The following is a 24154-nucleotide window of genomic DNA, read 5'->3' on the forward strand; positions in this document are numbered from 1 at the left end:
TAATATACACACTCACAAGACTATAGTATTGATACTCCTCAATTGAGACAGTCCTATGCATGCATTTTAATATGTAGCAACATTTATTATCACTATATTTTTCCTGTTTGTGGAACACTTTTAATAATTGCAGATGTTAATGTACGTTCTATATATATCCTATACATTGTTGCTGTAATGGATAGTGTAATTAATATGATAAAGCCGCTGTTAATCTTCTGTTAATTATGCATTGATAATTATGTGTGATCTACCCACTGCACTACATGAAATATACAATGTACTGAAATATGCACTATAGATAATTTGAAATAATATCAAGTACAAAACGCAGTGTAGTGCATTGTTGGTACAGTGGGTAGAGCAGGCATAATTAACAATATTACTGGTAGTGTTTATGATCATATTTGAGTAATCACCCAGGGGAAATGTGCTGTTTCCAGGCTGTGATGCTATATTGTGCTGCAGTGCTGATAATAGTGAAATTATATTGCATGACCTACAGTCTATCTTGGCTTCTGATATTGTGAAACTTTGCAGTCATGGGAACCATCTAGCATGGGTGCTGAATTTATAGGTGGGTGAAAGTCCTTTCAGACCAGTAATCTAATGGCAAGTAATGAATATTTGTATTTCTAATATACTTCTAGCTGGCAAAAAAATAACAGACAACTAAGTGATGGGTTCATAAAAGTGCAAAAGGACAGCATCTTAACTTAGCTTGAATGTCAGATTTTATTTCCCCATTTGTTTTAGGTTTGAACGGGTTTTTAAATTTATTTTGGTTTATCAACTTATTGCGGTTCCCCTCAGCCACCCTCTGCTTTCTGTTTGTGTGTTTCCTGTGTTTGTTTATACCTGCTTATTTTATCTGGTTTTGTGTATTTTACTGCGGTATTATGTATTTTAGTAATATTTCGATGTGTGGTTGTTGACAGATAAAGCAGCATTTCTGTGCCGATTCACATCAGAAATATGTGGAAATTGGTTATTTTTGTGGCCTGGGGGCGTGGGTCCTGTCAAATGTGTATTTTAATGCACATACTTGACTGGAACTACAATTATTTATTATTGTTTTTTGGTCTTGTTTCTCTGCCCCCTGTTAAACAGGTCCTACCCAAATAAAAATCACATGTGATGGTCAGGGCTCCCTTTAAAACAAAATATCCATGTTGTAAAAATGTAATCCCATTTTGTAACCTGTTACACTAATTTCCCTCAGTGTTGACCAGGCTGTTATGCTTCAATGCAGATTCTCACACACAGTGCTATATTATGATATGACCTTGCACTTGTTTCTGTGTCTTTTGCTTTGTAATTTGCATTTATGGAAAATGTAACCAGGTGTAATGTTTGGTAAATATTCATAGGTCTGGTGTAATTTGAATGCTCCTCCAGACAGATGAACTAACAGCATGCAATCCATTTTTCTATTTACACTTAAAGAACAAAAAGTATTCTCTGTCCTACCTGGCAAAAACGGATGTAATTTAAATACTGCTGCTTATCACACATTTTTCCTTAAAGGTTTTCTTACTTTTAACTTAATCTTAATTTTTTACACATACACACGTGTCATTTAATGTGTTTATATTACAGTGGGTACTGATTAGATTGTAGTTGTGAAGACCTTTTAATTCACATTGAATACAAGTGTATTGCTGTGCTTATAGCCTGTGCTTATAATATCCTCCTCTCATGGAAATTATTACCATATATATTATTTTATTTACAGAAAATATTTTTTCCCTGGTTAATACTTTATTTAATAATCTATTTGTATGGCCTGACTGAGGCTGGGGGAAGGTTGTACATTTTATTCTTGCAGTGGTATATCAGCATTACAATAGGATTTGTTTTGCATGTTATCATCTGTTATTCATTATGTGATCACATTAAAAAACAACTTCCTTTTATGGCTGCATTGATACTCCTGAGAGATACCTATTTACAAAATGTTACGTTGCCTTTCTCGAGAAAGGCAGAAACAGCGTTTTTAAAAATAAATGTCTCACAGAATTCATGCAACAAGTGGTTGTGTTTTCAGGCCTGTTTATCTCCAAACCAGTTTAAATCACTCCTCTAAATTACTTTGAACCTGTATCTTTTTAAGTACAATTTCACTTACAACCCCCCAAAAAGACAATCCGAATAGTTCAGATAAGTACAATATAATACAAATACAGTTTTATTATGCTGAAGGTTTGGGTTTTTTATTTTATTTGTTGTTCAGATTTTAATTGTGGGTCAGATGACTACATAGGATTACAGTGAATCAAAGACGATGGCATCAAATTGGTCCCATTACAATGCGGACAATAACAGCGTCTGTCCCATAAAGAGCAGTTATTAGATTAACCAATCTGAAAATCAGCCAACATTCAGCCAACAACACTCTTATGAGAGATGAAAAAGCAATGAACAATAATTTCACCTAAAGTGTCCTTAATTGAAACAGGGAATGGAAAACCGTAAACTACAGCCCTAAGGTAAAATATGCAAACACTCAAACACTGCGCTTTAACAAGAACCTTTTCAAACAACCTTTTAAACCTGTTGAACCAACCAGACTGCATCTAACATTAATACAACTCGACAGGAATGTATTATTATTGTTATTATCATAATTATCATAATGGAACTGAAGTATTTAGAAGTTCCCACACACAGACAGGTGAGAGGCAGCCATCTTGTTGTTTTCCTAGTTTCAGACCAGTCTTAGCATTGCTCATTTTTTTTTTAAGTTTGCCTTAATTGAAGTTAGCATTGTCTGTAGTTTGCCTTAATGGAAGTCAATTCAGTTCAGCTGCTCAGTTGGTGAAAAAAACAGGTTGTAGAAGGGAGATTTTGTCTAGGACTAGCAGGAATTCTGTTCCAGGAGGAGCCAGGTGTGGCCAGTTAGGTGTGAATTGGGGGAAGGTAGACAAAAGCTACTTATAGCAGTTGTTGAGACCAAGAGGTAAACAGAAGTATATACAAGTTGCCACAGACAGAGACGGGAGAGTACAGGTGAGAGGCAGCCATCCTGGTGTTTCAGTCTTAGCATTCCTCATTTTGTTTTAACTTTGCCTTAATGTTATAAGTTAACATTGTCTGTAGTTTGTCTTAATTGAAGTCAATTCAGTTCAGCTGCTGTGCTGTTTCTCGGTCATAAACAGTTAAGCAGTTGACAAGGGAACGGGAACCAATAGACTAAAAAAACTAACATTTAGAAGCATGTGGCCACTACAGTGTGAGGTTTGCAGAATTATTGCCTTCCTGGATTAACTCATCCAAGAAGATTTAATTTGTGAACGTTGTCGACCGGTTGAAATCCCAGAGATTAAGGTCCATGATCTTGAGGCTCAGCTTGTTGATCTGCCCTGTATTAGGGATTTAGAAGAATTGGTCAATCAGCCCATGAAAGAGAAACCAAAACCTAGGAGAGTTGAGCCCTCAGAGCAGGACAGCATAGAGAACTGCTGGGTTAAAGTAGGTCGTAACCACAGAAAAGGGCACGCACCACCCCTAGAGACACCCCAAGAGCTACAATTGCCCAACAGGTTCCAACTGCTGGACACCGAGTTGGACAGTGACAGCTCAGAGGGTGATGGGGGGCAGTTGAGCACCAGAGCACCATGGTGCCCACTCCCCCCCAGAAGAGGGAGGTAGTTATAGTAGGAGACTCAATTCTTAGAGGTGTAGATCACACAGTGTGTTCTAGTGATAAGGAGACCCGCATGGTATCTTGCCTGCCTGGTGCTCAGGTTGCAGATCTCCCTAAACTAGTAGATGGGCTACTGGCCAAAGCCGGGGGAAATCCACTGGTCATGGTCCACACTGGAACCAATGACATAGGAAAAGGTAGGACAGAGGTTCTGCAAGACAAATTTAAAGAGTTGGGAACAAAACTAAAGAGCAGAACCTCCACGGTAGTTTTCTCTGAAATATTTCTGGTACCACGTGCCAGGCCAGGGAGACAGGCAGAGATTAGAAAGTTTAACACGTGGTTGAAATCTTGTTGGAGGGAAGAGGGTTTTAGATTTATGGAGCATTAGTCTTTCTTCTGGGATACATGGGACCTGTTCAAACTGGATGGTCTACATCTAAACAGAAGGGGGGCTAATGCACTGGGAGAGCGTATGTGCAGAGAAATTGAGAATCATTTAAACTAGGGACCAGGGGGGCAGGGAGCTCTGACAATGGGAGATGTTCCACTAAGGAAAGAAAACCAAGGGAAACTGCTAGTAGGAAAGTCCTGAAATGTTTGTACCTCAATGCCAGCAGTATAAGGAACAAGATGTTAGACCTAGAAGCCACAGTGCTGGCGGGTGACTATGATGTTGTAGGAGTGACAGAAACATGGCTTACACAGAATGATGGGGATGAATACAAGTTGAAAGGATGTACACAGTTTAGGAGGGAGAGGCAAAATTGAAGAGGTGGTGGGGTAGCATTATATGTGAAAAATGACATTGAGGCAGAAAAACTCAAATTAGATCCCAGTAACAGAACAGAATCTTTGTGGGTGAACCTTTTGCACAAGAAATCCAGAGGATTAGGAGTGTGTTACAGACAACCCAACTCCGATATTCAGAAAGATGTTGCATTGTACAGTGTAATCAGGACTGCATGTAGCAAGGATGTGGCTATTATAATGGGGGATTTCAATTTCCCAAACAAATACTGGGAAAGCCCGGTGGGGACTACAGAAGCAGAAATAGAAATGGTTGAGATGGTAAATGACTGCTTTCTAACTCAATCTGTCAGGGAACCAACCAGGAAGAGTGTATCCATTGACTTGATCTTTTCAAATGACCAAGATAGAGTCAGAAGGACACTAGTTAGAGAACCAATGGCAAACTGTGATCACAACATGGTTAGCTTTGAGGCATTCTTTCAAAAAACAAGGCCCAAGTCTAAAACAATGGTCTACAATTTTAGAAAAGCAAACCATGAAGGTATGAGTTGGCACTTAGAAGAGTTAGACGGGAGCACACTGGATACAGATTCAGTTGAAAATGGATGGTTATATTTTAAGAATACACTTATTGATGCTCAGGAGAAATTTGAACCAAAACTTTGACCAACAAAAAAAAACATTGGCCAAAATGGTTTAATAGAATTATACAAAAAATATAAAGAGAAAGAAAATGTTGTATAGCACATACAAAAGGAATAGAGATGAAACAAAATACAAAGAATATGTTGAGCTGCAAATAGATCTTATGAAATGGGATCAGGAAAGCAAAGAGGGAAATAGAAAGAAACTATTGAAGAAGAAGAAGAAGAAGAAGAAGCTCTTGGAGCTAAAACTAATGCAAAGAGCTTTTTTCAATACTACAACAGCAAGAGGTCAATAAAGGAGGAAGTGAAACACATAAAGAGCAAAAATGGAAGTATCTTGGAAAATGAACAAGCTCTGGCAAATGTTCTAAATGAGTATTTCACAGAGGTTTTTACAAAAGAAAGAACAGATAACATGCCAGAGGTTAACAATCAGTCCAGTCAAACCCTAAGAGAGATCAGGATAAATGAGGAGGAGGTACGAAAGGGACTAGCAGAATTAAAAACCAACAAATCACCTGGGCTAGATGGTATATTTCCAACAGTACTTAAAGAAATGAGGGAAATTATTTATATGCTAACTCAAATATTCCAAAAGACACTCAGAACAGACAGCAAATGTCATACCAATCCACAAGAAAGGTGACAGAACTGAGCCAGGAAATTACAGACCTCTCACCTGCATCAAAATTATTAGACAGAAACTAGAGGAGCATCTTAATGAAAACCATATTCTTGAAGATAGTCAACACGGGTTTAGACGAGGCAGATCGTGTCTTACTAATTTATTAGAATTTTTTGAACATGCAACTGCAGCTGTAGATCAGGTGAAAGCATATGATATGATATACTTAGATTTTCTAAAGGTTTTTGATAAGGTTCCACAACAAAGACTGATCCTCAAATTGGAAGCTGTATTCATTCAGGGCAATGTAAGTAGATGGATTATGAACTTGTTGATGTATAGGAAACAGAGGGTGTCGATTACAGGAGTCGCTTCTAACTGGAGTGAGGTTGTTAGTGGAGTTCCACAGGGATCAGTACTAGGGCCTTTGCTTTTTCTAATCTATATTAATGATCTGGACTCCAGGATAGTTACCAAACTTGTGATATTAAAATAGGTGGCTCAGCAGATACAATCTCAGCAGCACAGGTTATTCAAAGGGTCTTGGATAATATTCAGTTGTGGGCCGACACCTGGCAGATGAAATTCAATGTGGACAAGTGCAAGGTAATACATACAGGTAACAGAAATGTCCACTATAATTACATTATGGGAGGAATAGAACTAGATGAAGTAACGCATGAGAAACACTGTACAATGCACTAGAGCTCATCTGGATACTGTGGACAGTTCTGGGCTCCACACTTCAAGAAAGATATCGCTGCTCTAGAGGCAGTTCAGAGGAGAGCAACTAGACTTATTCCAGGTCTGAAGGGAAAGTCCTACTGAGAGACTGAGGAACTGAACCTTTTCACCCTGGAACAGAGGAGACTACGTGGGGACTTGATTCAAGTCTTCAAAATCATGAAAGGCATCGACCACATCAAACCAGAGGAGCTTTTCCAGATCAGCAGGGACACACGGACCCGGGGACATAAATGGAAATTGGGCTTCAAGGCATTCAAGATGGAAAACGGGAGAGACTTCTACACACAGAGAGTCATCATAATCTAATCTAATGGATGGATGGCGATGGATTTAGGCTCCAGTCTCTCTGGAGGTGTGGGTTCGAATCCCACGTTACAACTTCCTTTAGCCATTAAAGTCATATTGCTTTCCTAGCTGCACCTAGTTCTATTTCACACGTTAATTGTGTATGAGACGTTACTGAAAAAGTTGATTCATCGCCCTGGATAATGGCATCTGCCAGGAAATAAAAATAATAATAATAATAATCTGGAACAAACTCCCCAGTGATGTGGTTGAAGCTGAAAATTTGGGAACATTTAAAATCAGAGGGGATAGGATCCTTGGATCACTTAGTTATTATACCAAACGAGCATGATGGGTCGAATGGCCTCCTCTCGTTTGTAAACTTTCTTATGTTCTTATGTTCTAATTATTATTCAGTAATAAAGAGTTAATAACATTTTGGGGTCTGAATGAAGTTAATGCATTGTAACTGGGATGTTCTTTCTAGGACAGGTGCTGTTAACATTGGCCACAGCGTTGGTACAGCGCTGTATATGGCTTACAGTGTTTTTGTCCACACTGTCGATGTCATCGAAGTCTTCATTTCAGTCAGACAGCACTGTGTAGTCTTGAATTAAAAGTATATGTTCCATGATTTAAAATAAAATAAAAGTGCTATTTATAAGTTCTAAAATATTACAATATTTCTGGATGTGCAAATTCTACAGTGGCTAAATTCTACAGTAGTAACTATTTTGGATTTAAAAATAATAAAGGTTACTGTTTTCCCCTCAAAACCAGCTGCTGTGCCACAGGAGAATTTGCACATGTAGAAACATTTTAATATCACTCAAGGGGTTTTATAAAATCACTATGGTCAGGGAGGAACACAATACACAAGATCTCAACTATAAACACTATCACATTTCAAGGCATAAATTCACATTAATTCAAAACATCTTGTTATCAAAGTCACCCTGGAATTGAGGATAAAGAACAAATGATAAACATGTTACACAAACCAGGAAATGACAGAAAATAATATATGTATGATAGGAAATAAAATATGAGATGGTAAATCAGTAAGTGAAATGGAAGTTCCATTTCCGTTGGTTTTTTATCACTATATCACTGCAGGAGTGTTCATTAACATATACATATCTTAGTCATAACCTGTGAAAATGCAATTAATAACTTTTAATTACTTTTAATGCAATTAATGAGTTTACATCTGCATTTTCTTGCTAAATCAACCAAAACAGTGGTATGAATAAATCTGGAAGCTAATGTTAAAATAAGTCATACTTTATAATAGGGTGCTGTGATTCCTCATGAATTAATGTATGAATACCACATGATTAACACATGAATAATTCATGCCCTTCATCTGAGTTCTGCTGCTAATCACATGAATAACAGGGTTTGGATCAGGGTTCATGTGCTCAATGTCAGAGCTCAGATGATATGCATGAGAAATTGATGTTTCAATCCTGTGCGATTCATATATGAATAAATCAGGAAACACCTTATTTTAAAGTGTTACGAAAACAATACATAAATAATAAGAAGTGCATCAAATCAAAGCATATTAAAAAGATCAAATAAAACACCCGTATGTAAAACAATATATGTGGCAGCTTTCTGACCTGGTTACAATATTTATATCTTGTCATTTCCTGATAGGACAACCCAGATTAGTGTGACTGCTTTTATCTGTGGTTCTGCCTTGAGCAGGGTGGGAAAATACAGAAAGAAAAATATAATTTTAAACAGATCCAAACCTCACCACACAGCTCCACCCAGTAGAAGATAAAACCGCAACAGCAAAAGACCAGGTCTTTCAACGTGGTAAACACTCTACTGATTTCATAGTGGGATTACCTCACCATAACAAGGTCATGTACACAATATGCCCATTACGTTCACCCTTGTAAATACTAGCATCTCTTTCTCATATAATAAAGATGCACAGTCTAAACGTAGTTAGTGCTTAAAGAGGAGCCAGGACAGGGAGAGAGACCATGATGGGCTTCAACTGCCCCGGCCAGGGTGGGTAGGCAAACATACATACAGACTTAGGGGAACACACAGCACAGAGAGTCCACACACAGATCAATCAATCTCACGTCCTGGCCACTCCGCTGACCTCACAGCCCAGTAAAGGTACTCTAGGGCGAGCTGCGCCGGCAAATGCCACGACAACAGCTAGTCTGCAACTACATACTCGTGAAGCAAGCTAACTCTCAATATGTTTGGAGAGTAACCCAACAGATGACTTCTAATTTCATGTCATACCACTGCCTCCCAATATTGGTGGCACCTACAGGACTACAGGATATGCATCTCTTTAAGTGCTGTATTTGTTATACTGGAATTGTTTATTTCTAGTGCTTGCTTATATATAATATGAGCAATATTTTGCAAACAAGAAAGCTTCTGTTTTTTGGCATTGTTGTTTTGTTAATGGAAACCAACAAGACCAGATTCTGTCGTTTGCCATCTGTGCTCTCTGTGTTATTGATCACCTTTTATAGTATAGTATTACTGCTCTTCTGTAAGTTGTTCAGGGTCCTTGACAGATCATCCTTGCTTCATGCTTAATTTCTGAGAAAGCCGCAGTTTCACCCAAACAGATGCCGATTGCACTTTCCAAAAAACAGAGAACAAGAAAAGGTTGCAAAATGTTCTTATTGTTTCTCACATTACTCGACTTCTCTCATTCATTTTTTCTGAAGATTCTGACAGAGTAGCATATCCATGTTATTGTAATTATTATTATTATTTAATTCTTAGCAGACACCCTTCTCCAGGGTGACTTACATTTTACACAAGTAACATTTTAAAGCATTTTAAAGACATCCTAGTAAAATAAGATAATATTTGCAGACATAATAAAGTTACATTAATATCCTAAAGGAAGGGGAACTTGCAGTAAAGCAACAGCAGTTCATATGTTCAACCTATTAAAGCTGAGAGACAGAATTATTATGTTAGGCAACACTTTTTGTAATACTGTTTGTATAAATCAGCTGTGATCATGATGAAAAAGGGTTCTTAAATGATCCCTTGTGTTTACGACGAACCCTTTAATGAAAATAAACTCATGAAGAACCCAAAGGTTCTAAATAGAACCGCTGAAGAACCTTATATTTTTAGTCTCCAGCCTTGATCCTAGAGACCCAAAAGCCCAGCAAGAATGGGAATCATTTCAATCTGATCAATTGGGCAGGTGTTTTAATTACCCTTCAGCTCACCAGATTTTCTTTAATTGAACAAGTGACCAGCCGGAGTCATCAATAACCATCATATTGTCTCACACTGTTCAACAACCCTGAAACAGACATATAAGCAAGAACTGCAGTTAAATTATCAATAAATTTGCAGAATTGACAGGAAAAATAAGATAGAAAAACGCAGAACTGTCAAATGTGTCTGAGGGTTTAATTAGCAACCTGTGCAGGAAAAGTTCTAACTTTGGGGACTGGGCCTACAGCGTGTGATGTGACTGAAACCACACAGGCAGCTCAGAGATGTTTGCCTCCTTCACCTTAAAGGTTAAGAGATAAGTGGTAGCATGTCTCTGCTATAGTGGCTTAGCTAGATGGGGACAGATTACCAGTAAGTACAAAAAGAAAAATGGAAAAAAACAAAGTTAAGATCGTCTGGAAGATAAATCATCTTATCGACTGTTCTGAGAAGGAAACAAGCTTTTCATTTTCATCAGACAGCTGAATGTTTACGTGCCGAAGTGATATCTTTTCATTCACTACTTTAGAAATGGAGAAAGGGATTTGACAACAAGACCAATGCTCATTGCCTTCAGGAAAACAAAATCAAATGTTTATAAACGTTCATAAAACTGATCAGGGATTTTGATTTTGATTCTCTGCAGATAATTCATATAAAATACAAAATAAAGTTCCACTGAAAAGTGCCACAGATTCCACAGAAGGATTTGTGAAATTCAGTTCACAAACACATTTAAAGAGTCACTTCCTGTATGTTTTTGCATTTCATTGCTTTCTCATACAGTATGCCAGAAGCATAAGACTATGAGAAAAGCTGGTTCACCTTACTGATAGAGTATAACTGGTGGGAGCTGGGATGGGGGTTATTTTGCATGTGGGTGTGTCTGCCTATAATGGTTTTGTATAAACAGATCTTGCAGGACAACCTCTTAGATTGCTTGTTCTTGAATGGGTTAAATACCAAAAGAGGGTATTTAAAATAACTTTGCATACCTCTCAGGTTCATTCATGTGACATTGATGGAAACATACACAGTGCAATCCCACCACACATGATATGTTCTGGTCTAGTTCTTGTATATGTCTTTGCTTTTGACGGTCTTGCTCTGACTTTATGTATTCAAGTTTGTAATATATATATATATATATAGTTATGTAATGTATTTCCCAACATGATTTTCACAACCAGAAACCCCATGTGTTGGGCAACACAACCATTCCTTATAATGCTCTCGGTTATTGAGCATGTCACCCGAGCTGAATATGAACGAAACCATATAATTAGGCCTGTCATTCAATGAACATATAATGGATTAATTTATGTGGGAATATGGGGTGCCATTAAGGACAACAAAAGTGAGGAAATTAAAATTAAGAATCCAAATAATGCCTTTTGTTTATGTTAAACCCTCTCCAGCACTGTAATGTTGATATTGAAAAATACAGGACTTTGAACTGCTGTCTTGATCCCTGTGTAAAAGTATTCAAAACTCCTTGTTCCCCAAGCTATCATGTCCCTACAGAAACAAGTGATGGTTGACATTGTAGACTGGCAGCACAAATTGTGAATTATTAAAAATAATAATAATAATAATAATAATAATAATAATAATAATAATAATAATAATAATAAGACACATCACAAGTACATACCCAGGAATGTCAATAATACAATCAGAAATGTAGATGTAAAATACATTTGCACACTTAAGCAATCTATGATTATAATTATAACATTAAAGTTTGTTTTGGGCTCTCATTCTCTCTTGATGTGTTATTATTGATTGTTTTGATAGGACTTTCATATTCGACTCTTCTGATTGGTCAACTGGTAGATGCAATCAACATTTCAAGATACAGTAATTTGTTCCCTAGGGTTATTTGGCGAACTGACTCTTACTCACTCTTATTTGGAGGGAAGATTTTGTTCCCAAATGAAACACAAAGGCTGTACTTTATCTAGGCTACACTACCTTCCAAGTCAATTTTTAAACCAAAGCGAGATTTGAGATTTGACCTTCCACATTCTCTCAATAGGCAAATATTTGATTAATTGATCCTTATAGCTCCCAGTGATGAACAATTTGAACAGCCCTTTGATTCTGAACAGGCTACAATTATACGGCTTTTTTGTTTGCGTGGTATCACAGTTTGATAAAAATAAATAGATTATGCACTACTGTAACCCTCACAACTTCTTGCAAAACAAAACAAAACAAAAACAAACTAGTGTTTCACAACCTGTGCCAACTCCTGCAGCAACACGATGCTTTGTAACCGAGTTTACACTGCCAGGACTATGCAAGAGTGTGACAGTCAGCCACTCCTTGTTGTAGACGATGCACGAATCCTCTTATCAAACCCATTTGACTATGCTATGACCAGTCAGAGTTGCATGAAATCTACAACGTGCCTTGACGGAGCAGAGAAAAACAGGTTCACGGCCAATTCCCTTTAGAAGAGGGAAGAGCTTTCATTGATCCTCCTAAACAAGTTTTAACAGCTCGCCCTGAGAATGCATTCCAGTGAAAGGAGGTCATGTGTGCTGAGCAACAACAGACTGCATGCTGCCAACAGATGTTTTAACTCTGCTGTATGAAATTCGTATCTTATAAAATGAAACTGCACACAGCTGTGCAAAATGATTTTTCAAGTAATTACTTCAAAGCACCTAAAAACAACACCAGTAGCAGCAAGGTGTGCTAAGACCCGATCTTACCCAATGGGGATTTTCTCTGTGGCTCGCTTCAGCAGAGTCTGACAAAGCTGAAGTGGGAGAGACACACAAAACTAGTGAAACATTCACAAACAAATTGCCAAATAACTCTTTGTTTTGGAGGCTTGCATAACGTTGTTTAAAAAAATGAAGGCCTCATTTGAGACACTGTAGATACTTTGGTGTTTTGTATAATTGTTTACTGTCAGCTTTGCCAGAAGTAAAGGCCTGTAAGAGAAAGACACGCCCTATCACAAGGCTTGGAGTAAAACCCAAAGGTTCAATATACAGAGTCTTGACGTTGACCCCTGAGATCAGTGGTTTCCAAACCTAGTCCTGGAGGACCCCCTATCCTGCTGGTTTTTGTTCCACCCAAGCTCTCAGTTACTTAATTGAATCCTTAATTTAACTAATCATTTCCCACCCCTCATACCCCTCCATGGAGCCACCACTGTAATACTTACTTTGAAATTATATTTTTGTATATTTTACATCTCGTATTACATTACGTATTTCTTTGTAGATCATGTGGTTGTTGTTGTTATTGTACCTTTCAAATTTATTTTGTTCACTTATGGGCCTGTCTATATGGTTTTAATTAACACAATATTACTGTGGGATGTCAGACTCAGTCTGCATAAACCTCCATTAGTGGGTGTAATTTTACCATGGTTCCCTTGTCTTCTTTATTTGAAATCAAAGACAGTTGCACGTTATGATCGTACATGAGCTTTGCTGTTTGCACAGTGAAAATCAGAGCTGTTTACCTGGCTCCTGTCTGGACACAGGAGTTTTAGCAGTGAGAACTGGCACTTCCAAAATGTGGAGGACATAACAATAATATTATTCATAATAAGAAGAAGTAGAAGAAGAAGAATGCATAAATAAACTGCAATTCAGGAATCAGCTTCTCACTCGATATGATGTAATTCAATGATTCACAATGCTGGTCCTGTTCTGCTGGTCCTATTTGTATTTAGTTTTATCCAGCTGCATTCTCGATGCTTCAGCCAATCCTTAACTAAATTATTTCCAGCTGTTTAAAGGTTGACCAGAGTTGATCACCAATGCATATTTCAAACTCATAGTGCTTTCAAGTTTCTTTGGCTTCCTGCAGAGCACTACAAAGGTCGGGCCTCTCCTACTGTAACACCACATACCCCTTCTGGTCCCTGGCATCGAAGAGCTGAATGGCATCTAATCATTGCGTTACAAAAGTCCGCAACTGTATCTATCTTTCTGTCCCTCCCAAGTCAAGGTTTTGTATTTTTGAGTGTGTTGCATAACACATTGAGGCTCCATCTCACGCTCTCACACATTGCTAAAATCTCACACATTTGGCAAAACAGTTTCTGTGTGCCCTGAACTTCGGTGTTGCAATTTACATATTCAGGTCAGCATAGATGCTTGTCGGCACGCACTTTACAGATAGACATTGTATTGCATGACAATTTGTATTACGGGTTTTACATAGGATAATGCACAACAAAGTTATGCCAATTTCATATAACTGCAAAGCCATAAGATGTCAAATGCTGGTATGACATTTAACTAATAAACTACCTATATGAAATACTCATTCAAGCATATAAGCTGGCTTTCTGCTATGCATTTTCATGGCACAACACATCAATAGTAACAGTTTTCTATTATGTTGCAATAAGGATCTGTATCTATGAACATAGAAAATATCACAGGAACAATAACTATTTACAGAACCCAACCCAGACACACGCAGTGTCACATCATAACCACAGACCTGACCTGTACTCAGTTCTCATAGTTATATTTTTTTGTTTAACTTTAAGCTTAAAATTACTTACTTAAAATTAAGCTTTAATTTGATGTTTAACATGAAAAGATTAAAAAAACACACTTTATATTACTGTGCCATTAATATATTATTTGTAAATAGATTATAAAACAGTTAGGAATCATTAATAATTCAATTTATAAATTATCAATACACCTTTAAAATATATGATGTATCATTTATATAAAAACAATTGAAACAAAACAGTGTTTTGGGAGCTGCCAACACACTATTTTGTTTCAAATCTTTATTATAAATTATAAATCATATCTTATAAAGGTTTATTGATTTGGGTGATTGTTGCGATTTCCATGTTAATTAATGTCATTAATGGACATCCAAGCAGGAGAATTTACTTGACACTCTACTTTTAGTGATTAGTGACTAATGATCAACTCTCTCTCTCTTTCTCTCTGCTCACAGTATACAAGTCTGTACGTGCTTATGTGCATGATCTATCTCACACAATTGGTGTATCTCCCTATCTAACACTCTATCTATACCTTGGGTACATTTTGACACTTACATACTCACTTCCCTGAGTTGCAGAACAGAAAACCCAACCATTAAAATAAAGTGTAAAAAGACAATTATCATAAGAACATTGTGAAAGCTTAGCCATATAGCAAAAAACTATATCTAAAGCCTAAAGTCAGGTATGCATTGCTCTTTCTATTACTAATTATCATTGCCTCACTCTTAGTTCTCTGAAAGCCTGTTTCTTTCCTATTATAATTATAATTATAATTATTACCATCACACCTCGAGAGAGAGAGGGGTGTAGGCAGCTAACCACTTTAAAAATAATATTTACCATCAATTAACTAAAACATTACCTCAAACTCGTTCTAAATGACCTCAGGCCATCGCTAGATGTCTTTTCCGACTGACATTAACTTAATTACTAATGTAATCTGCCAATATTGTTTTCACAATATTAATTTATTTTTTGACAGACACAGTGGTAGATGGGTATTCTATAAGCATGTGACATGTGCACCCAATCCAGCAAATAATTAAACGATCAGTAATCAGTAAAGCTATAGGGCAGTTTACAACCCCTCAGTGGGAATGTACAGGGATTTGATGTGTGACTCAGGTTAAAAGAGCAAAGTTGTGACACAATAGCTTTAATATACAGTTCATTTATACAGATATTTACTTAGACATAAGATATCATCCTATCTGGACAATTTGACAGGAGCATTTGCATGGATCAAATGTCTATCGGGAAGTCACTGCAATCCAGGGTGTGTTGGTTGTGGCCCAGCATATCAATGCAGTCAGTTATGACTTTTCAAATAATAATAACGATACTGAAAACGAATGCTTTGATTATAGTGAAACAGGTCTTATTAAGAACGCACTACCATGATTAATAAGGTAAATTACTTACCAATTCCAATCTCAGCTACAGAAGACGGGTTACAGAGAATCAGTGTGAAAACATAAAAGAGAAACTCATACAGAAAGGAAGCAGCACTAGTATGTAGGCAGTGAGTGAGCCAAAGCGAGAGGCTTACCAATCCTGTGATAAGCCATGACCTTTTTCCCTACTGCTCTGCGTGTTAATTTATATCACTGTGAATCTACTTCCAACAGAAATTCTGTCTTTTAACAATTTAACCATTGGTTCAGAATATTTAACCAGTTTGTAACTCCTGTTCTGTACTGTACTATCAATCTTTACCCAGCAAACACACAATGGTGTCAGAAAATTTCAGAAGGTTGCAGTAAAGTTATTGTTCAGTTATGGCAGATGTAATTTTCATGCAAGATTTATAAAACACTGGCGATTTGACAGACATATTGTTGTATCAAAGTTACAGAGATTGTAGTATATATATATATTTTTTTCATTATTGTTCTATGCACATTGTACTTTACATAATTCACACAACATTGATTGTATTTTATTACTATTTGTTAATTGGACCATCTATGTAATAAATACGTTTGTTCAATAGCCCTTATATAATTAATTTTGTTTTGCACTATGATATTTTTTTCAACATTTAAGTTTGTGGAAGTTTGTTGGTCCAACATCATTTCCTAGCATTGTAACATGTTTACAGTAGCATCAAATTACTTGTGTACTGGTTTAGGTTTTTGTCATTAAAGAAATGTAATTATCATGTATATCGGTCATGTCAAGGGTAAGGCCATACATTACAAACATACATTACATTGCAATGGCACAATTCGCAGGTGCACATGTCAGCTCAGCTTGTTTCAGCCTTCTCGAGTTACCAACTACTGAAAGGTGGTGCAGTGTTTTTGATGTATCCTTTTATGTAACCAAACACACCAAGTCCAGTATCTGAGGTTGGATTTATGTCTGACAGAGAACTGCCATTTCGACTGCCATCAAAGCCTTTTGGTGTCTTGAATTAAAGATTGGCAGCTGTGTTGTGGTTTAGGCCTAAATGTAAATGCATCAGTGATTAATTTGATGAAAACCAGCCTTCCCCTAACCCTATCCCTAACCATGTTTAGTGACCAAAAAGTATAGCGCTTTCATTTTATACCTGACCAATTGCCATTTTGGTCATCATTTTGTTTACCATCAAACCTCGGCCGTTTGTTTGAACACAGATCTCTGTTCTGTCCTGTGTTTATGGAGATCTCTGATCTATTAACTGTGCTCACATGGATGGGCGAAATGTGATATATGCAAAGTTTGAATGCCTATGGCAAGGATGTCTGACTTCCCAAAATAGAAGCCCAGACACTGTGTTAGAGGGATAAACCGGATAAACAGGAGTCACCATGGTAGCCAGCAGGCATGGGAATATACAGCAGGATAATTTGGAACAAAAACCAATTAAAAAGAAAGATGTAAACAAAGGCAGAAGAATATAAAGTTGTTCATGTCTTAAGAGCTGTTAACTCTCGTTTTACAGAGATGCCAGGGAGAAAGGAACTTTAATTAATGGTCAGGGCTGTATTATTTATCGTTTGAATTAACTGTGGGCTTGATCCTGTGTTCCTAATGGCTGACCTGTCATAATAATGATACATCACTGGTTCAAATAAAGCTAAGAAGGAGGACAAACATGTCTTTGATATTTGTTAACATAGAGAGAGGAGGGGTTTCATTTATGGTGAGCGGCCAAGGGCTTCCAGACTGAGTAAGTGGTGTATCCGAAATCAGATGTTATTTCAACTGCTTACTGAATTCATTCCCAAATTGCTCGACCCTTTCTTCAATCAGAAACGTAAAAAAATAATTTTATAATCAAGTGCATTTTCTCCTTTTATTTCATCTACAAAACAGTGCCTGGCTGCCAAGACAAGAACAATTGTTATAGTCCCTACTGTCTCTTTAGTTTTTTATCTTTAAATGTCTACCCAAGCCTAAAGAAAAACAGAAGAGAGAGTTTCATGTTTTTCATGAGAGAAGGAAGTGGGGAAAAACTCAGACCTTCCCTTTTTATTTTTTTGTGCTTTGATTTTATCATGTATTCTGACATTAAACTGTGGGCAGTGTGGTTACGAGCTAGAAGAGGCACACTGTCTGAGCATACTGCAAAGACCATCTCGTTGTGTATAAAGGGGCTGGTCCTCATCCAAAATTAATATTTAGAAAAGGAGTTTAATTACACCAGCTGACAGAAGTTTAATATGCATTGTTTGTTTTTTATTGTGCACATCAGGATATTTTTGACCCGTATTAAGATTTTGCAAACTATTTGAATAGTCTAACTTTATCATCTATCTTGCAATAAGGTGAGGCCCTTAGCTGTAGCTAACTTAAATTAAACTTAGACTGCTCAGCCTTGATGGCCTGCATATTGGTACATTATTTAATATCAGGCAGGCAACAGGAGTTCCAGTTTCTGTGCTCTGAATGAATGTGTTTCTCGTCTGGGCCTGTGCATCATTATTCTGTACTCTTTTACGAGTTCATTGGTAACTTCATGGCGCAGGAAAAACTAATTAAAGTTGACGTGGAGCTTGAGAGTGAACCCAGTTGTGTTTGCTAAGGTATTTATAGACGTGGCTGAAAGTATTGGCACCCTTTCCCTTTTTTAAAAAAACGAACACATTTTTTTTTAACTAAGTAGAAATTGACATTAGTATTTGTATTAGTATTAGCATTAGTACCAAGTATTTGGTATCCACCATTCTTTATTACAAATTCAATAGAACAAAAACTTTGATTTTGATTTATGATGGAACATATTACTTTAAATAGTAAAACAAACAAAAGTGGCAATGTCTGTAGCTCTGAATGAGATTTCTACACTTCTCGACTGGTAGTAAATACAAACTATTCCAAGAAATTTAACAGTGAAAATAAATTACTTATTTACAGAAATGAGGACATAATAAGAACAACAGACATACAAATAAACAGGAAATCCTTAATTACAATGGTGGGAAGCTGAGCACTCTGGAGGATGGGAAACTCAAATAAACAAACAGATGTGCAGAGAACAGTCCTGCATATGGACTCCCCACCATAAGGAGACCAGCTATCCTATCCACAATGGACTGTCCTGGCTAAAACACAAATTCTGCAAGCCCTGACTATATACCAATAGATAGCCATTTTTATAGTCATAGTCATACATATTTTACCCCAAACACATAAATTAAATAAGATAAAAAGTAGTAGTACATGAGTATATAGCATAATTAAATGGGAATACATTCACAGAAAAACATGCCATCCTCTCACAATATCGCAAGAAGGAAAAACGCCTGGATTCATTATTATTATTATTATTATTATTATTATTATTATTATTTATTTTTTTATTTTTTTTATTTTTTTTTTATTTCTTGGCAGACGCCCTTATCCAGGGCGACTTACAACATAAGTGCAAACGAAGTGCAAAAATACAGAGAAGTACAAGGCATCAATCATTACAAATTCAACTTAGCTAAAACATTGCAATTCAAAATAATACATTTTACAAATTCCAATTTACAATTTACACAAGTACAGTAGGAAACTTCATACATCCTGGACGGTGAAAGCTAAGTGCTGTCAAGATGTAGGGTTACAGAAGAGGGCTACGGGAAAGGGAGCAAGGAGGAAAACAATCAAGAACGCGAGGAGCATAATAAGCTGAAGTGCTATCTAGCAGGGATAGAGGACTAATATTACAAGTGCTGTCGGAAGAGATGCGTCAGGATGGAGCCTTAGGGAACGCCTGTGAGGAGAGGTTGGGGGGTGGATGAGGAGCCTCGCCATGTCACTTGGTAGGACCGGTTACTGAGGTAGGAGGAAAAACAGGTGAAAGCAGTCCCATAGATCCCAAGGTCAGCGAGGCAGGAGAGGAGGATGGAGTGATCAACGGTGTCAAATGCTGCAGAGAGGTCAAGGAGGATGAGGACTGAGGAGAGGGAGGCCGCCCAAGCACGGCTGAGGGAGTCAGTGACTGCCAGGAGAGCCGTCTCAGTGGAGTGAGCTGTGCGGAAGCCGGATTGCAGAGGATCAAGGAGTGAGTGTTGGGACAGAAAGTCTGAGAGCTGACGGTGGACTGCCCGCTCGAGAGTCTTGGAGAGGAAGGGAAGTAGGGAGACAGGGCGGTAGTTCTGAGGAGAGGTGGCATCAAGGGTTGGTTTCTTGAGCAGTGGGATGACAGCAGCTTGTTTAAATGCAGAGGGGAAACAGCCAGAGAGGAGTGAGGAGTTGAGGAGGGAGGAGATGAAGGGGAGAAGATCAGGAGCGGTTGCTTGGAAGAGACGAGAAGGGAGAGGGTCCAGGTCGCATGTTGTGGGTTTGTGACGTAGGAGGAGAGCAGAAAACTTCAGCATCAGAGAGAGGTGAGAATAAAGAAAAGGAAGCTTGGTCGGTGGGAGGTTTCGGTGTGGTCAAACAAACCAGTTATTCTGTGACTAGTCAATCAGGGATATTCTGCTGTGAGTGGAGGCGGTAAGGCAACAGGTGCATGGATTAATTAAAACAGATTTTCTCATTCTCTGTACACAATGCTTTGTCATCTGTGCCTATGGTTGTGCTTCATACATGTTTGTCTGCTTTTAGATGTGCAGCTGTGTCTGACCTCTGTATTGTACTTTTTAATTTTGTATCTTGTAGATCTTTTTTCCATTATTCAAAACTGTTTGCTGACAATTATATTTCGCAGTGTTTATTTTAGTGCACACATGGCAACCAGTATTCTTCCCTCTTTGTCTGCATCCCAATCCAGTACAGCTAGGATGAGAAACTGCCCTGTCTTGTGATTAATGTGTGTTCCTCTGCACTTTTTATTTCAACTGGGATACACATGGCATGAACAGAAGGAACACAAATTTAAGCTTTGCTCTTGCTTTTTCAACAGAAAGGAAAATCTAATGCCTTCACATGATGATGAGCACGATGATGTTGGAATAGATGTTTTTTTGCAGTTTTCTAGCTGAACTGTCTGTGCTGTAAACAGCCCTCTGGGTTTTTTCCATGTGCTGAAAGACGATGTGTTTGTGTATCAGATGTGGTCGTGCAGATTGTCCACAATAATGTCACAGATAGTTGTTGCTGTTTGTTTCTTTATAATGGATATGTCAAGTATGTTTTACTCTACATCTGGTAATCATCTCACTGAGATATAGGATTTTCTTATGAAATCCATCACTCGTCTGATTAAACCACTCTCAAACCATTTACAGGATGCATCCAGTAAACATGTCTGTGAATACGATTGCCCGACACACTGCACCATATCCAGCTCCAGAGTGGTTTATTTTAGAGCTGTAAAAAAACATACAGAAAGCTGCCCTCCATACTGAAAATACTGTGGATACTGTAAGTAGGTTTTGTTGTCCATCGAATTATCTCTCTTGGAAAATATTTAAAGTTATTAAACTTAATGTCATCCCACAGAACATTATGTGAAAGAGAAAATGGTTCCCAAAAGTGAGTAGGGGATATTGCCTCACAATCAGGAAATACTATGTCTCCTTTAGTACAGACGTGTCCAAAAGCATTGGTACCCTTGCATTTTATTCAAATAATGCACCATTCACCCTGAAAAGTGTTGAAATTAAAATATATTTTGTCATCCATACATGCATGTCTTTGGTTTTCAGTGGAACAAAGCAAAATAACTGTGAAAAGAACTGAATTGTTGCTTATTCTATAAAGACATTCTAAAATGGCATGGCCAACATTATGGATACCCTTTAGAAGTTATATGGAATAATTGTATTGTAGTGATACCTCAAGCAGGCCATTCTCTTTTAATTAGTATCACAGGTGTCTTCAATCACATTATCACTCATCCAGCCAGTTTAAATGGAGAAAAGTACTCACTCTGCTGTTTGTGTATCACACTGAACATGGAAAGGAGAAGGAAAACCAGAGAATTGTCTGAGGAGGTTAGAAAGAAGGTAATAGCCAAGTATGATCCTACAAGACCATCTCTAAATAGCTTGATTTTCCTGTGAGCACTCTTTCCAATATTATTAAGAAGTTCAAGGCCCATGGGACTGTAGCCAACAAATTGACCCAAGAATGAAGTGAAGGATTGTTCGAATGGTGGAGAAAGAACCAAGGAAACCATGTGCAGGGCACCATTAAATTAAAACACTATCCAGGGATTTTGGAGCAAAATGTACAGCCCAGTGTCAGAAAGCTGTGTCTCAGTCACAGGTTATGGGTCCTCCAGCAGGATAATGACCCGAAACATACCTCAAAAAGCACCCAAAAATGGATGAGAAGAAAACACTGGACCATTCCAAAGTGGTCTTCTATGAGTCCTGAAATCCCACTGAACATCTGTGGAAGGAGCTGTAACTTGCAGTTGGGAAAAAACATCCATCAAACCTGAGAGAACTGGAGTGGTTTGCTCAAGAAGAGTGGATACCAAATACGTTTGTCAATTGCTACTTAGTTCAGAGAAAATGGTCAGTTTTATTTTTTAAAGTGGAAGGGTACCAATACTTTCTGCCACATCTGTATCTAGTCCTGTGCAAATATACAATATGCTATACGTGAAGATGAGACAGTTAGCTTTTCAGAAAAACATTTAGGAAGTAGTCGGAATTGGACGTATTTTCGGATACTAGTTGTGTTTGTAATTATGTATTTTGTATTTATTTCCTTGGCTTAGTAAAGTATGTATTGATGTTTTGTTTTGTCAATGACAGTTTCAGTGTGTCTGAGATGGTCAATCATTGCAGTGAAGCTTCAACTGTGACCTCCCAAGAAGACTAGAAGAGAACAATCATGGTGGCTTCATCACCAAACTTAAATACAGTCCACAACCAGAGTGAAGAAAGAAGGAACGAAAGGTGGCAAGTACAGAAAGGAAAGAAGAAGAAAAAACGTAATGCCAAAAATGTTACTGAAGTGATGGAATCCTCAACCAGAAACCTTTGTCATCCGTGCCAAGTGGAATAAATCAAATGAGCAGCACAAGTGAAGACCACCCTATGTAATGCAGTGGATTCTGCTTATTGACAACCTATTGGAAACCTTGAAACATTATTGTCATTATTATATTAGATAGCAATTTGTTCTTGTAAAAATACACAAAAGTTAGTGTACTGGGCCTGTGGAACTTAATAAAGTGCAATTTGTTGTTGTTTTGGGGTGTTTTAGTGATGGTTTATATTATAGTTGGTTATATTTTGCTAGCTGTTCTGATGATGCATATTAATTGTACTAGTCCCTTTAGGCTAGAGTTCTGTTTGTTTCTACAGTATATAAAACACAAAGCCATTTTTCCACAAATATGTAATTAAAGAAACAAACAAACAAATAAAATGCTGGGCTATGCACTGGTGTACTTTGTACTTTTGTTATAATTCAAATGTAGGCGTTCACTTGAATTAAAAAAAGAAAATAAAAATGTGGGTTTTGTGTTGCGTGTGAATGTGTTGTATGTTAATAGTTTTTGGATAGAAATTCTGTTCCAGAAAAATTGCACCCGAGCATGTTTGTAAATGGGCGCCAAAAAAAAATGATGTAAAGTAATCTAACACAAAAAAATTGTTTTGAGTGCATCTAAGACATAGTATCACCCACAGGTCAGGATTAACAGATTTGAGTGTCAGTTGAAAAGGAGTGTAATGATTAGTATGCGAGGGGGCGAGGTGCAGTAATTCAAAAATGTGGTTAAGTAAACACAGAAGAAAAGTAAGAAGTAGTAGTATCACCGTCATAGAATTTCAGGAAGCTGATTGTAGATCGAGACACAGTCATGCTAGACCACAATTACTGGTGTAAAGATCGACGTGATTCGAAGCACAGCCCAACCCAAATACCTGACCTGTAACCCCTGCAGCCAAAGGAGTAGGACGGCAGTGGAATTACAGAAGCTTTCCTTATCAAATGAACACAGCGGAGGACTCGTGATTTATCAGCACTTAATAAAGAGCTTGATTTTGTGCCTGAAATCTCCAAGGGACAATTCATGATTTCCTCTCAGGAACAGAAACAAAAATAAGAAACCGACTCACATTCAAGTAACTACATAAACTGGCAAACTGTAACATGGGAAAATTTGCCTGGCATTGCATACAGGGTGGGTTAGGGTCCGGACTCTGGACTCTGGAGTGGAGGGTTGTGGGTTCAATCCCAGGTGGGGACACTGCTGTTGTACCCTTGAGCAAGATAGTGTACCTAGATTGCTCCTGTTAAAACAAAGCTGTATAAATGGGTAATTCTATGTAAAATCAATATGATCTAGTGTAACATTTGTAAGACCCCCTGAATAAGGGTGTCTTCTAAGAAAAATAACA

The 24154-nt window shown here is 37.6% G+C and overlaps 1 long non-coding RNA gene across 2 annotated transcripts; it reads left to right on the plus strand.

Moving 5' to 3' along the window:
• The first annotated feature begins 500 nt into the window (after positions 1-500).
• On the plus strand, positions 501-23191 carry LOC136768566 (uncharacterized). 2 transcript variants are annotated; one of them, XR_010821994.1, is made up of 3 exons: positions 501-577; positions 21080-21215; positions 22559-23191. It is a non-coding gene; the product is annotated as an uncharacterized LOC136768566 (long non-coding RNA). The 2 variants fall into 2 exon arrangements; XR_010821995.1 differs by lacking the exon at positions 501-577 and adding an exon at positions 2977-3009.
• The last annotated feature ends 963 nt before the right edge of the window (positions 23192-24154 follow it).

This window comes from Amia ocellicauda, chromosome 14 (genome assembly GCF_036373705.1).
Source record: "Amia ocellicauda isolate fAmiCal2 chromosome 14, fAmiCal2.hap1, whole genome shotgun sequence".
In the NCBI taxonomy this organism is placed as follows: domain Eukaryota; kingdom Metazoa; phylum Chordata; class Actinopteri; order Amiiformes; family Amiidae; genus Amia; species Amia ocellicauda.